The sequence below is a fragment of the Aythya ferina genome (assembly GCF_964211825.1).
Source record: "Aythya ferina genome assembly, chromosome: 7".
Taxonomy (NCBI): domain Eukaryota; kingdom Metazoa; phylum Chordata; class Aves; order Anseriformes; family Anatidae; genus Aythya; species Aythya ferina.
This window is the reverse complement of record NC_140302.1, coordinates 22,274,979-22,287,577: the sequence shown is the minus strand read 5'-3', so window position 1 is coordinate 22,287,577 and position 12,599 is coordinate 22,274,979. Positions and strand designations below refer to the sequence as shown.

At 33.5% G+C, this 12,599-nt stretch overlaps 1 pseudogene across 4 annotated transcripts in view; it reads right to left on the bottom strand.

Moving 5' to 3' along the window:
* LOC311439799 (heparan sulfate glucosamine 3-O-sulfotransferase 1 pseudogene) overlaps positions 1–10,507 on the bottom strand; it is a 163,531-nt pseudogene extending 153,024 nt beyond the window's left edge. For 3 of the 4 annotated variants that reach the window (XR_014698916.1, XR_014698918.1, XR_014698919.1), the window contains exon 1: positions 10,335–10,507. The product of XR_014698916.1 is annotated as a heparan sulfate glucosamine 3-O-sulfotransferase 1 pseudogene (transcript). The remainder of the gene's footprint in view (positions 1–10,334) is intronic. The other variant, XR_014698920.1, reaches the window with a different exon arrangement.
* Positions 10,508–12,599: the final 2,092 nt, after the last annotated feature.

The window sequence follows — 12,599 nt, the reverse complement described above, 5'->3', positions numbered from 1 at the left end:
TAGTATAATAATAGTATAGCCATACATGTTGTTGTGCTTGCAGATTCCTTGCTCCAGTTTGTAGTGGTTGAGAAATTCTAAAGAATTCTAAAGCAATTTCTTAGCAAACTCAGGCAATTGACCATCTTCACCTTCTCACTTCAGCACAGCTTCAGCACAGCTGAAGTGAGAAATTAAATTGCTATGAGTAATGATTTTTCATTCTGGACTACTGAGAGATCACATTTTTGTCTTTTACTTTCTTTGATCAGAAATGACATACAGTCAGAGTAGTGGATTCTTTTAGCCCTCAAATGATGCTGCAAGTAATATTTTTAACTCAGCATAGTATCCACACACACACACAAAAACAAAACAAACAAACAAAAAAAACTCTTCTGATTTTGTAGGTCTTGCCCTAAGCTTTAGATCTCACCACACTTAGTGTGAAACCACAAGATCTTTATTAGAACTAGCAAAACAAACAGAAACAAGACAACAACAAAAACGAACCGTAAACAGACAAAAGTATTCAAATTTAAGTTTTACATCTGTAGGAGAAATACACTCATCACAGCTTTTCCATTTTAGTCTTTTACCTAATAAAGAACAAGCTCTTGATACATAAATACTGCTGATAGTTCTCATTCATAAGACAAGGATCAACCTTCTATTTTAGACTGACGGCAAAGATGAAGTGTCCTGGTCAACTCTGGAATCTCCTGCCTCAAAAAAGGAGAATTAATCCAATAGTTCTTATGGTTTTTAATAGTTTTAAGATGGTCATAAAAGCTTCTATACATCATTTATTGTCTATAATCTTTTTGCAGCATCTAGAAAATCAAATGGATTTTGAATGACTAGAGTTAGCCATCAAATGATAAAATGGCATCCTCCTTGTTGGTGACATGTAGTTCCAATATTATTGATGTAATAAATGTTTTTTTTCAGCCACCAAAAAGTTTTTCCTTTGTTGGATTTCAGACCATACCCCTTAATCAATAATGGGGAAATCACCTGTGAGGCAGGGGGTTTCAATTCATAATTGAATGAAGCGAATGCAGACCAAGCGTGAAAGCCTTAGACTAAAGAATGCCCAAAGTCTATCTTGCTGGTTAAAATCACCTCGAAAACTACCACCCACCAAAGCTGTTGTCGACAAAAAAATACGATACAGATTTCTTTTACTGGCTGTCAGTCATACAAATTGTACCCAGCAATTTTCACCAAAAATAGAATAAAAATCCAGTAGAAAGTTTGTGACGTAAGTTACTGAAAGAGAAGGAGGAAGAATGTTGGGTAATGAACATGTTAAAATGTCCCATACAAGGCAGAGAGCAATTAAAAACTATATAAGTAAAGGGGATATTTAAAGAAAATTTATAGGAAGATGGCAAACTGTTTTGTAAATCACCTATAAAAATCCTCTCCATGTGTAGAAAAGATATTCTTGAAAAATACCAGTGTCAGACAAGTATGATGTTTGTATGATGTTTAGTCCCTCAGCTGTTCATTGCATCTTGCTTACAAACCCAGAGTCAAAATGCTGCTCAGATCTGAGTTGTAACAATGCAGTTTCCATGCAAGAAGAGAAAGAAATCTGTCAGTTTGGCTTTCACATATGGTGCTACATTTTTCCATACTACCACCACCTCCCCTTCCCCCCCCCCAAAAAAAAAAAAAAAAAAAAAAGTCATCTGTGGCTCTGTCTTCTCCCATTCTTTCCCTTAGGCATGGCACAACTTAACATAATTTCTGCTCAAAATACAGAAAGACTTAGATAATACAGAAAGACAAATGCAAATTCTGAAGTTTAAAATAGGTAGGTAAAATTGAATGATTCGTGATACACTGGACTAAATTATTGAATGGGTCCTTCTGGCTTCTACGGCATCATTACAAGATTGTGAATAGAATGACGCTAAGTAGAGATCAATGTTTAAGCAGAGGCTGACAGAAAACTTTAAACAGTTTCTTAGTATCAAGAGACTATGACCAAGAAGATGAGAGTAACAAGCTGTGGATGTGAATGTAACTGAAATGAGGAGGTTCTTGTAAGAGTTTAGGCAGCAGTCAAAATGAACAGTGTCACACACAGGTGATCAGCAAATTTATGGGCATAAGGAACACAGGAGGGTTCAGGATCAGGGAAAATTCATAGCTAAAAATAACTTGAATGAGTCTTTTTATTGTTGTATTCACTTGAAACATGACTTCACACATGCTATTTGTTTGAACTCCATCTTCCTCCTAGTTTGTTTTTTTGTACACTGCTTCAACATCCTCCAGTTCCACAAGAATAGCACCACTTGTTAACCCATTTAGGAGCAGCCACCACCTCCAGAAGTTCTGGGCCCTCTTCTCTATATGAGTTTCATTTCCACAGAGCAAAACACAACAAGGAAAAATAAAAACAGTAGAAACACTGAATGAAGGTGAAATGAGTAAGGATGCAGCCTTAATTAAATAACAGCAAGCATGAATGGTATCCCTCTTCAAACACCTGAGGGTTGTGCACACCTGACAGTGAAATCAAAGAGCAAGAGAAATAATATTCCAGAGAAAGTTTTAATAACTTCTTGCAAAAATACTAATCAATGCCACAGGAAATACATTAACTTTATATTACGGAGAACAATCAAAGTGTAAAGGATAGTGAAGTTGTTTTTATAGGATTCACCAGTTTTGGATTTCTAGTAATCCCCTTTACTAAGTTCTCCCTACTCACTTGTATGGAAACTGTTCCATCATTTTGATCATCCTCCTTATCTTTCTCAGACTATGTTGGTTTTGAAATATCAGAAGCAGAACAGTCCACAGTTACCAAGATAAAGCATAGATTATACTCTATCATCATAATGTCCTTTGCTTTGTACCCCATTTCTTTTCTAGTAATTCATAGCACATTTTTTGGTGAATATTGAAAGCTGACATTTCCAGGAACTACCATCATCCCAAATTCTCAGTCCTGAATAGTAATGGCCAGCTCTAAGGCCCCTACTTTGAATGTGATATTAAGACTTTTCCCTTTCATGGATGATTTTGCATTTTTCGGATTTAATTCCACGTCTTTTTATTGTTCAGTCTTGTCTATTGCAATATCATTCTTAAATTAGTCAAAGTTTCTTTTTGTAATACACTGGACAAACAAGAAACCAGTAAAGCCTTGAAAACCTTTTCACTTCATTGTACATGCCTTTTTATAAAGTCATTTGTGAATGCTTTTGAGGAGTACTGGTCCTATCACAAATCCTTGAAGAATTCTACTGGTGACCTGCCTTCACCAACAAAACAGCTCCAGTGGAATAATTTCAGGAATTTCTACCCTGCAAGTGAATTTTCAGATCTATACTGACAGAAATTTGTGAATATAAAAAAGTAACCTTAATGGTTCCCATGTATCTATAACTTCTGTTACTTGAGTAAGCTTTGACATTAAAAGCTGATTCTCACTTGTGGTCAAATTCTTGTTTTCAACAGAAGACACAGGCTTTCTGTAAGTTATCCGAATATCTAGCATATTTTACAGGGGAAAAAAAAAAAAACAAAAACAAAAACACAGAATCGTTGAACTCATTCTGCATCTTCAGACAAAGATGCAGTATTATGGAGACGTGACCATGTGACCATTACTAAAATTCATTCAAAGAATGGGTCTAGACACCCACTTTCTCTACAGCGTAAGTTTTTTTTTTTTTAAACAAAATGTTGAGAACAGCATAAAGTGGATTACAAACAATGACTATAGAGAAAGCAAAAAAAAAAAAAAAAAAAAAAACAGGGAGATATTTTACTTATATCACATTAAAACTTTAAGAATCTATTGATGTCACAACAGCGCTTTGCAATGGAGTCATACAATAAGATAACAAAAAAAAAAAAAAAAAAAAAAGAGAGAGAGAGAGAAATAATCAGCATTGTCTCTACCTATTTCATTTCAATTCACTAAAACAGTGTCTAGGGCCAGAAGCATATTTATGAGATAAACACAATGTGGAAATAAAGGATTCAGAATTAAATGGTCATTCAGCTGGGTAAAATAAATACAAGTGTTTATGTCAGTATAAAGCTGCCCCCTAAGGAGTCTATTTTTTGCAAAACATCAGACATGATGTAATCTGAATACCTGAAAGATTAAATGTCATTATCTAGCTTCAGTCACCTAAACAGTTTACATAGAGGTGTGGAAGAGAGGCTAGTGGTTTTGGTATGTCTTTGCCTGTCAGAACAGCAGAATAGCTCCATACATGGAGCAGCTAAGATGAGAGTGTAACTGATATGCATCAAGTCATCTATGAGATAAATTATATGGAATACATATACAAAATCTGTTTCCATTTGAAAATATGAAGAGAAATCAACATGAAAATCAACCTGACAATTTTGTGTGATTAGAAAAGTGATATTCAAGTCATTACCTCTGCAATCAGATAAAGTTTTCAAAACCAAATCGTTCCCATTTGTTGTCTCTTGATCATAGCCTGTCTAGACTATTCTAACAATTCATTCAATTTAGATTAAATGTTTGCACCATCACACTGTAAATGAAGGGTAAAAAATGGCTTTGAGAACACCACCTTTCACAATCTTCCAAGAACTCAGCTTTGCTACAAGTACAGGGAAGCATTCTTCAGAAGTCAGTTTATTTAATCATTTGTATTTGAGGTACAGGCTTTCCTCACCACTGAGATAAGCAGTTTCTACTTTTATGCAATGAAAATTTTCTCTCCAGCACAAAGTTATTCAGACAAAGTGCACAAAGAGCATTGCTTCAAATATCTTGAACTTGAAAACAAAATCTCCCAACTGCTTTTGTTTCTGAAATGCTTTTAAATCATGCCACATACCAGTAGCTTCTGATCCTAACTTGGATGAATTGAATACCATTTTTTCTGTGGCCTGCATAGATTGATTTTATTTTTTTTATATAAAAAATTATTATATTTTTATTACATTTTTTATTATATTTTGTGAAAAAAGGTAAAATAATTCTTTGAAAGATCAAGTTTGTTTACAAATCATAGTTGTTTTTTCCCTTCACTGAATGTATTATTAATTATTTGTTTAAAAAAAAAAAAAAGAAAGAAAAATAACAAACATACTCCTATTTTACAATTGTTTCAAAGGAAGGAGAGAATGAAATGTATCAGACATGATTAAATTTAAGCTCCACATAGCCATAAACTTCTCACTCTAAAGAGAATTTCATTGTAATAATTACTGTGTATGAATGATAAAGACAAAAGGGATCACTGAATATATGAATAAAAACAAATATTAAAGTATCTTACATCTAAATATACACACAATGCATAAAATATATTTTTATAAATATATTTACATGTTTGCTTAAAATTGTATTTATATGCATAACCTTTTTATACATAACTTTCTATTTTTTTAATACGCATACAGTGTCAGCTACCTACTTCGTTAGTTACAAGAATAAAACCAGAGCTGATGGTGATGGCAGGGATTGATGATCAAGAAGCAGGGGGATAAGCCCTCTAGAGAAGCAAATTTTTTAGAAACTGTTTCAAAAACTTCCTTTCTGCCTTTGGTCAGCCAGAAAGAGATGAGTTTCAGCTAACACTTAATTTTTGCCTCACTTCCTTACCCAGGTATACATAGTTTATCTTCCCTTGCCCTTTGAATTGTCCAGGTCTCTCTAGTTCTATAAACTTTCTCTTAGTAGATAGACCTCTTTAAGTGTGACCCAGCAACTAATTTGCTCTTGGAGCAAATAAGCAGTTCCCCTAACAAATATCAAAGTAGCAGATGCCTTATACCCTACCCTGAAGTTCTTGTTTGCTTTCTGTAGTCTGTAGACTACTACAAAGGTAAATTATTATTTTTATTTTTTTTAAAGAAGAAAAGAAGGAAGTGTAGAAATAAGAAATAAATGTAGATCAGAGAAATGCATGTAGTTTCTGAATTACAGAGTGATAAAGATGGGGACATACAAGAATTCAAGTCTGCAGATCAAAGCTTATTCTTATTGTTTGTTTATACACACAGGTCAGAACTAAAAGTCTAGTATTGAGCTTTATTTTCAACATAGTCTAAAAATGAAATGTCAACTGATCTCTGCCATTAGAAATAAAACCTCATGAAAGCACTGGAAGTACCCAAGCAGTTACTTTTTTTTCGATCTGGTACTGAACTCAAGCCTGTCCTAGTCCTTTGGGTGCAAAGCTGATGTGGGACTATGATTAAGACTTCAATTGCCAAACTTGTTGTTTTAACTTCTGCAGAAGAACCAGGGGCTTATAAAGAAAAAAGATGAAATTAGTATTATGCATATAATTTAAAATGCTGTGATACAGAATGTTTAATGATACACAGAATATGAAATGAGTACCTGTTTTCTTATATGTACACACACACAATCACTCCTATTTAGGGTTACCCTGGTTATGTTAAAACTAAAACATGGAATGCTAACAGACATACGAGAAAAACATGTGAAGCACTACAAAAGCTGTAATGTGTTAAATTCTCTAGCCACAGACAAACTAAATGTGTTACTGAAAATTGCAGCATTTGTCTTTCCATCTTTCATGATCAAAGCTGTGATTTTCTCAGCATGTTCAGTAGCAAATTGCACTGTTTTGAAACTAATAAAGTCAGTAACACTTTGCTGTCTTTGGGAAGAATACTAAAAATACTAACAATAAGTAAATTCGGAGACATCTGTCCAAGTGCAAGCAATTTCTGCCATTATATTTGCCATTTTTAGTGAGAAGGCTTAATCTTTAGAAATTTTGAATAATGTGGATTTTATATCTGCAGATTTCAAAGAATAAGATATGCCTAATTAAGCGTATGATAAACAGCATCTCCATCTGCTTCAGCCAAGAGTAGAGTTATATACATTTCTAATATGAACAATTGACCAAGAATGTAGTATATCACCTAACTTGAGAAATAAACACAGTATCTTCCCCTGTACCCTAAACAAATCTATTTCTAATCATACATATAACTTTGAAGAACATCAGTTAAAAATAATCTTCACATATAAAGCTGTCATGCATCAGAGAGAAAAATTGGTGCAAGCATATTTTAAGTACCTGTTGATTTACAGTGCATGTAATTTCTGTAACAATAAATAAATAAATAACGTGTAGTGGATTAGAGAAAGCAAACACAAAAACTGATCCATTAGAAATATTTTTTTGATTGCTTGAAGCCAACAGAACATTTTCGGTCACTGAATAGAAGCTGCTGAGTGAGCTGATGAGGTGTTGCTTGTTATCCTTACTATAAGGAAGTGACATTGGACAAAATTCATACACAGCAGTAAATCGAAAGTCCATCAGTTTATCCAGCTGAAGTGCTCTGTTATGTCTGAAACTTCCTGTGGAGTAACTCTTTTAGCCAAATAGTTGCAGTTTGTCACTGTTATGACATACTTTCCCTTCATCTTCTAGACCACCTCTTCCTGAGATCCTCACAGAGCGCCACCTTTTTGGAAAGGACTTTTTGTTATACCAAACCTGTTTATCTCTACATACATGTACTGGATCATGTACCTCTTCCTTCACCTTATTCTGCCCTTAGAAGAATTGCTTCAACCTAGCATCATAGCGTTAATAATAGTGGCCTCTCAATCAGGTTATCCAGATATTTTCATACATGGGTAGAGATATCATTATCATATCAATATAAACCACTTCTAGAATTACTCTTGTTTTTAAGCCTTCAAATCAACACACTTCTGGTCTTCTTTGGTTAAGTAACAATAAGAACATAATGCTCTATTATGTTGCTCAGCTGCACTCATGAGTGTAACAAATAATTGTAAGCTGGTTTACTAAATGTAAAACCTGAACATTCCACCTTCTGGTTGTTAAGCAACATATAGATTCAGGAATAAATGCTGTTAAGAATAAACAGAAAAATAAAAAGAATTTCCAAGTTGTCTCTGGTAAAAGTGACTCATCAACCCACTAAGCTAATGCTGTAAATATTTCCAGAGTCTTGAACTGAGAAACATATGAAAACAAAGCCTGTGTGGTATTTAAGCCATAAAAGCTAATCTAGAACAGACATGAAAGCAAAAAATGTAATTTTTTGAATGTACATTTACGTTAAAGAGGAACACTGTTTTTATTTTCTTAAGACTAATAGCTGTGTATCTAAAAACGCAGAAAACAACAAAATGTGAAATTACTAGTTTAAAAGAATCTCACAATAATACTAAGCCTAAAACAGAAATTTTGCTAAAAGTAACTAATCGGGTTAAGAACAGTATTATGTCCACATTCTTGTTCCTTGTGACATTTTCATTGATGTTTTATTCAATTTGCATTTAAATAAGAGGCTTAAAATTCTTTTCAAAAGGTATTCATTTAATAGGTATAAACTGTCATATTAATAAAAAAAAAAAAAAGGCTGTTACTTCTTTGTATTAGAATAATTATGATGCAGGACTCATTAGCATCATAACTGTCCTTAAAAAGGGACCATATAATGTAAATTAAATGTCCATTTTTAAATATCGAAAACTAAAAGCTTCAATAATACACATCTTCAAAGATTTCTCTAAATTTTTGTTTGTTTGTTTTTGACAAAAGCAACCAGATGGAAAAGTTTATGTTTATATTCTGAATGGTTATTTCATTCTCAGCTTGTTGAAACTTTACCAGGCAAAGATTGACAACATCAGGAAAACACACTTTAGAAATTAAATGAATTGAAAAAAAAGCACGAATGATATGATGGAATACAGAGTGACTTCTAGGATTTTCAGACAGGCTTGATAACATTATAATAGCTCATTTTTATCTGTGAATGAGAAATAAGTCTGGAGCTATAGACAGCCCTCAAAACATGTTGTAAAACAGTCAGAACAAAGAAACTTTTCGAAAATATTGTCACAAATATGGTAAGTTGTATTAAAGAAGGCAGTTCATACATTCTTATTTCTATGCCACAGAAGTATAAAAAGAAAGGGGTACTTCTAGGACAACGTAATATAACCATCAACCCTTCTACATAGTAAATAAATACCTGATTGTCAGTAGATATAAATTAGTAAAAACTCTGGAAAGATTGAAAGAAGCTTCCTGATTTGTTTCTATTAGATCCAACAAATGTGTTTATACTATCTATACATAAATAAATTAAAAATCTGAAATAAAGTAGTATCTGAAGAGCTGTAGAAATATTGGCACCACCTAGCATTCTAAGAACCCAAACCAAACCATCCTTTTCTTTAGTTGTAGCCACTACCCAGTTGTGTATATCTGCATGCTAAAACCAAAAGATTAGATCAACATATAGGTTTTGGTCTGCTCCAAAGCTTAGATGTTTTCACAGAACAAATTTCAAACAGCAGTAGTTGAGTCAATGTAGTATTTCCTCAGTCAGATCTGTCTGAAGAAGACAGGAATACGGTTGTATTTTGCCCAAAACGCCAATTTGTCAGTTTGCCAGATTCATAATTTTTTTTTTTTTTTTTGTGAACAAGAACGCTTCAACAGAAAATTGCGTGAAAATCTGAAGCCAGTTTCAAGGGTAAAATATATCACCATCTATTTTGGTTTTCTTTTTCTTCTCCTGCATACAGCTTTCACAGCAAAATAAACATACTGCAACTGTGCCTATCCACTACAATTATTTAATTTCCTTTCTATTTATATGGCAACAAAAACAACTCTTTGGCCACTGTCCTTTCTACAGCGTGTCTACATGGATCCCAATTGCCAAAGACCCTAGCCTCCAGCAACACTGAGCCAGTAATGACAATTCAGTAAGAAATTTCCTAGCTTTTTCTGTCAGAATTCTAAGTATTCTGTGGTGATATTCAGACCATTCCCCATTCCTCAGAAGATCTCACTTTCCCATATGGTCAGAAATAAATTTCAGAACCTCTGGTAATCAAATCTCCATTTATTGATCTCCATAGGGAAGAAAAAAAGTCAGTAAACCAAAGGTGTAAAACAGTCTTTCAGACTAGCACATGTGTAAGTTACACCAGAAAAATCACCCAACTCATTCTAGATACTAGAAGGTTATCTCCATTTACATTATCAGAATCACCTTAAAACAATACTCAAATAAAACTTTATCCAGAAACTAAGACCTTTGTAAGTGTCAATTCACACTGGTATGGCATGAGTCCTTCTCAGTTTAAGTCACTGTTTTTGCAGCTGCTCTCTGCTGCCTCTAGTTTAATCTTGGATTCATCTTTCTTTTTAGCCAAGGAAGAACAGTTTAAAATTTCTGTGTGAAAAAGCTCTTTTTTTTTTTTTTTTTTTTTTTTGAAATAGACCACGTTCCTCTATTCATTTTTTATTTTTTTTAAGCTGTATACTAGGAGTAACACCATTTACTCAGATACTACTCACATATTAAGATGAATTAGAGGCAATTAAAATTCTTCTCTATGCTGGTGATACTGGCTTTACAGGTGCTCATTTTGCTACTAGTACTAATGGTGAGGGCAGGATTTGCTCGCATATGTTATGAGGAAATCCCATTTATACCAATTTAGAGAATTTGCATCAGCTGGAAATGGTAACTGCAAAGACAGAAAGAGGAGATTTCCATTATAAACTGTTTGCTTTCTTATGCTTGATCAGCATTAGCAACTATTTAATACAATAAGAAAGAAAAAACAAACAAACAAACAAAAAAAAAAACACAACAACGCTGAATTCACTGAACCACTGAAACTGCTGTTCCACTCAGGGCATAATTACATACCATGACCAAGAAAGCAAAGCAATACTAAGCTATACAGAGACAAATAAACAGTGTACCCAAAAAATGGCCAGAAACCAGGCTGACATAAACTGTACAATTTCTCTAAATAGCCTACAATGAGGTAAACATACACTGTACCTTAAATATCCCTCAGAGCCTATGTTTTAACCTACCCAAACATTTCAGCTAAAATGAAATCATCAGCAAAACATTTAGCATCAAAAGCAAAGGTTTTTACCTAACTTTCATCATCAGGTTTCCCACATTCTAACTTTCCAGCTTTTGATATTACTTCCCTATCCCTATTTATTTACTGAAATATTTATTTATTTCTGATTTTTATTACCCTTCACAGCTTTCAGGCAAAGTACCAAGGTTTGCAAAACGTTAGTTATTTTTACAGATCTGTATGCACACACAAGTTAACATAAAACCACAGTGTTCTATCATTCTGGATTCCAAAAACCTGCCATTATTTCAAAACCAGGATTTTCCATCCTTTTTTTCCCACATATAAAGTTTAACTCATCGATGCTGACATAGCTCAGCTTCGCTTATGCAACCAACTCTAGAAGACTATGCAGAGGAGGAAGTATGTGCCCAAATAATAGCAGAATAATAGGAAAGCTATTAGGGCAAAGGATAAATAATTTGCTGACAAGGTCACATTATTTATTTATTTTCTCACAATTTTTGAAATAATTTTTATTTGATTTTCAGAATTCTCCAACCAACACCTCTGTAGCTGAATCACTTCATGAGGAAGACAGAAAGAAACCAAAGAAAAAATACATTTAAAATTTCATTTAAAAAATAAGTGAATATGTTTATATAAACTCTATATCACAATTCAGCTATAAATAAGCTCTAAAATCATTTTGTGGCATCACATGCAATTGCTTTTGTTATTTGTTGGGTGCAATTGGCAATTCATGTCTCTTCTGATAACAGTATGCCACATAAATATTTAATGCCACAATAATTATGTAATACCTATTTGTCTGATAATGGTTGCCATGTACATAGGTACTATTTTCCTGCACACTAGAAGCTAATTTGAACAACCCACCATGCCTTGATCAGCACAGGACATACATAGTTTTATATATAAATATATATCTATGATATCATTCCTATCAAAACAGACAAGCTTAAATTAGCTAGATAGGCTCCTGAACAAAGCAGCAATCCATGCCATTATTTTATATAAATGAGCACCCTGTTTTTGTCTAATGTTGCTCTTGAAAATATATATTTCGGTATCACAGAACTTTTGCAGTTAATACCTAACACATGAAGCAGGTGAATTCCCATAGAAAGATTTCATTATTTTGTTAATTTCTACTGAGAGTAACAGAGGTGCCCTTTTCTTTGTCTTTCACAAACAATTAACCTTTTGCCATGTATGCAATTGGCTGAGAGCAATCCTAAGAGGCTCAGAAAATAATTTACAGCAGAAACTGTACAAAGTTAATTAGTATTAGTCTAAGAAGGTTATTCATATATTATCAAACCCAGTAAGCGGTCAAGATGACCCTCGTGGAGCTTTAAACTACAGCTGAGTTTTGTTAACATCATCTGCAGAGTATTACTGCTAAAAACTCTCAAGTACTGATACAGGTCTTGCAGCTACGGTCATTTTAAGTTGATGGTTGGACTAGATGATCTTGAAGGTCTCTTCCAACCTTAATGATTCTATGATTCTAAGTTTGAACGATACAATATGCTTCTAAATGTAAGGGTAGGTACAAGCATGCAAAGTAAATTATTCTATTAGTCATTTCTTTGGGGGAGGAGACACCAGAAATATTGTTCTTTCTTAAATGAGAACTCTTAAATATTATTCCTTTCTTTTACAGATCAGTTCACACAGTTTTTATAGATTCCTTCTGCCTAAAAGTAAATGC